This window comes from Peromyscus maniculatus, chromosome 19 (genome assembly GCF_049852395.1).
Source record: "Peromyscus maniculatus bairdii isolate BWxNUB_F1_BW_parent chromosome 19, HU_Pman_BW_mat_3.1, whole genome shotgun sequence".
Lineage (NCBI taxonomy): Eukaryota > Metazoa > Chordata > Mammalia > Rodentia > Cricetidae > Peromyscus > Peromyscus maniculatus.
In genome coordinates, this window is record NC_134870.1 from 37,476,722 (window position 1) to 37,480,635 (window position 3,914).

Genomic DNA, 3,914 nt, shown 5'->3' on the forward strand with positions numbered 1-3,914 from the left:
AGAGGTTTTTTGCATCTGGAATGGCCACACCTACTACCCTTTGCTTCACAGTCTATTTCTCTGCAGTAGGTGTTCTCTAAGTCACAGGATTTGAGTTGAATTTTTTTTTTTTATTATCTTTGTTACAATTGACAGCGGTAGGTACATTAGACATGAGCACCATTTGCTCAAGCCTGAAACCACTTTTCTGAAGAAGGTTGGCAGCCTTTGCTCTGAGCTGGCTATCAGAGGCAGGGAGTTGTGTGGAAATGGGCTGATGTGCAGCTACTTAAGAGGTCCTCCGAGACGTCTCAATAAGCCATAGGAGTTTTTCTTTGGGTGGGTGGGGGGGGGTAGTTTATAATTTCTCCTCCATGGCAGAGAAATCGGAAAGTATACACATCGCCTTCTCTCTCCATACTCTTTGATCTCCTGAATGCTCTATAATTGCTGAGTAACTGTTCTCTGCTTTCCCAGATTCTTGCTCCTTCTTTGAGCATTATTGTCTGGCTACTGATAGCCTCAGAACCAGCGTATGTGCAGAATGTTCAGTCAGGGCTCTGCTGAGGCAAAACAGGATGGCAGGGCTCCTAGATCGCAGCCCAGCAGCTTGATCTTCCCCAGTTGTCTAGGATCTTGTCATCTCTCTTTGCTTCCATGAGAGAAAGTAGATGGCAAAGAAAGCTGGTAGCACTCAGGAATGGATTCCTTTTCAGTATTAGCAATACCTGATGGATTGAGATGGCACTCTAGAAATCAAAGTCTTTTACACCCAAAATGGAATCTGACATTTAAAAAAAAAAACTGTGTGAAAGGTGAACAGCTAATATATGTCTACATTTCAGCGGGGGTGGGAGGTGGGGGTGGGTAAAAAGCACACAAGCCAAATGTTAGGGCTGCAGGAGCTTTCCCTACAACTCTCCTCAAAGCCTAAGCTCACATCCCCTCTGGGAGAGCTGGTCCTGTGTCTACTCCTAGCTGGAGAGAAGGCTGGGAGTGTGGTTGTTTTACTCTAGCAACATTGGCATTCTAAACGAAAGCAAAGATTTGTGGGTGAAAAGAGCAGGAGCCAGATACAGGGAGGAAACTGTTTCACTGTCGCGTGGGTTTTAAGTCCATTCCACTTCCTGCGTTTCAGTTCTCACTTCTGTAAAATGACTGATTCTAACTAAATGTCCATCCGTCTTCTAACTCCTTCCTGTTCTTACTGCCGGGATCTCTGATCTGAGGATCGCTTTGCCACCTGGCCACAAAGGCTGCCAGCCTCCTCCCTGAAGAAGCTGCTGGTACAAAAGTGTTGTTCACCTGCTCCCTTGCTCACAGGGAATTCTTCAGCAAGGAATCCTTACCCGTTCCCAGGACTCCTACAGAGGCCAAGGAAGTAGAAGAAAAGGGGGTGAGACTTTTAGAACCTGGTCAGTGTCCGGGAGTTAGACGGGGGTTTGGTCTCAATGCTTCGTGGCATCTGTTTCTCATCGTCAACGTGTAAGGAACCATACAGAGCACTGAAGACTCCTAAAACCCTCTGCATTGACATCAAAATCAGAGGGTGAGACTGTCACTAGGCACCAAATAAAAGTTACTTCATTTTCTTTCTACTAAAAACAAATGCAAATTAGAGCCACATAGATTAATATCAAACTTCATTCTCTCAAAAGTCAATCTATATTTCTAAAAAAGAAAGAAAGAAAGAAAGAAAGAAAGAAAGAAAGAAAGAAAGAAAGAAAGAAGGAAAGAAGGAAAGAAGGAAAGAAGGAAAGAAGGAAGGAAGGAAGGAAGGAAAGAAAGAAAGAAAGAAAGAAAGAAAGAAAGAAAGAAAGAAAGAAAGAAAGGAAGAAAGAAAGAAAATGAAAATGAAATTAGCATGATAGCTGCTATTCCCAGGAAACTTTGCCACCAAAGAAAATACTTAGTGGAGGATTATGTACTGTGCAAAATAGTCACACTGAGAAGAGCAGCAATGTTAACGGATCTCTTGCAGCAAACATGCTACTTGCCATCTTCCATCAAATGAAGAAAAACTTTCAATAGAAACTGCCCTCCTGGAACTGAACATTGGTTAGTATTTCCTAGATTATTCAAGTTCAATTCCCAGCTCCTACATGATGGCTCCCAACAGTCTGTAACTCTAGTCCCAAAGCATCTGACAACCTCTTCTGGCCTCCATGGGCACCAGACAAGTATGTGGTGCACAAACAGACATGCAGGCAAACATTCATACCCATAAAATACATTTTACAATAACCTGCTCTCCTGCCATACCAGTTGATGAAACAATTAAAGCTTAAAGAGATGAACAGTTTTTTGACTTTACTTGTCCCTATAACATACAATGGATAGACAAATTATTGTAACCTGTTCCAACAACATACAAAATTGGGCATGATGAGTAACCTTAATTTGGCTGGATTTAGAATCCCTTAGGAGACAAACCTCTGGATGTGTCTGTGAAGTGTTTCCAGGGAGGTTTAACTGAGCAGGAATGATCACCCTACAGGTGGATTGTGCTATCCCATGGGCTGGGAATTTAGTAGCATCAGCCATATGGTGCTATCTTAGCAGGCATAAAAGAGGCAAGAATGAGAGTTTTGTGGAGACTTGCATCAAGGTTCTAGGGAGAAACTGAGGCCACACAATGTGTGGCCTGGTCACATTTCCTACAAGGAGGCCTTGGTAAGTCATTATGTGAAGTTTGAAGGTGAGGCCAAAGTGGCAATGATGACCCCAGGACGCTGATCATGACCCTGGGATGCTGGAGATACTAACATTGTGGGCCATCCACACAAAACACACCTCTCACCTCAAAGAGAGTTTATTCTAAGCCAAATAGGAGTAACTGTGGCCTGGGAACTGGGATCGAGGTTGTCCCTAAGGACATGTTCCTCTGTGGAGGTAGTTACACAAGCTTCTAGTAGTTACAGAATGAAAGAAAGTCGTAAGCCAATGTATTTACCCAATACATAAACGGGGACTGTAGAAAGGGAGATAGCACAAAAACTCAGTTTAGGTTTTTAGTATTATCTGATGGCAGTCTTAGCCTTCGGTTCAGCAGAAGCTAGTAGTCAGCTAAAAATGCATTTCAAAGGTTTTACCTAATAGTCAAAAAAGACATTATGTCAGACACATGGGAGGGCAACAATGGCTATTAAGGAAAACAAGAATAGCCCCAGGTAATGTTGCTCTGGATCTGCAATGTTCTTCTAATCCTCCACAGTTATACAGTCCTCATCAGTCATTCAGCCTGTAGCTCTTCAACACGTTTTTGAAGATATTGTTTTCCGGTGCACCTCAGTTTACAGTCTCCATGAAGCATCCATCTCTGAATAGCTAAGAGAGGAAATGTTGGGTTACAAAAAATTAAGAGTTCATGTTGCCAAAACTGCCTTTCAAAAATAGTTGTTTCAGCCCCTCAAAACAAAAAGGTCTTGAAGGTACCTATTTCCACACACTTTTATGAGAACTGTGATTGTCAGTTCTTTAATTTCTTATACCTCCAATCATGTGTTCCATTGTGGAAAAGATTACATGAAATTTTACAGCCACAGAACAAAAGACAACCATAAGTCAGTACATTTACCAATTGCATTGCTGGGGACATTGGGTGAGTACAGCAGATCAAGGAGCATCTTTCTATAGGATTTTGATAGTGTCTTGCAATGTTCTTAGCTTTAAGACAGGAGGAACTAATGGTCTGCTAAAACTAACACAACATTTCTGAAGTTTTCTCTAGTAGTCACAAAGATGCTGGATCAGATACAGAGGTTGGTAGAAAATCACAACTAACAATTGGGAACTAATGTGAGCTCAAGACAAATTTGGCTCTGATCTGCTAAATTCCATCTCTTTGTATTGTATCCATGAATCTCATTCTGTCTGCAAGGTCTTTGGCATAGATGTGACTTCTTCAGAGGACTTTAATTCATACAGGGAAGTAG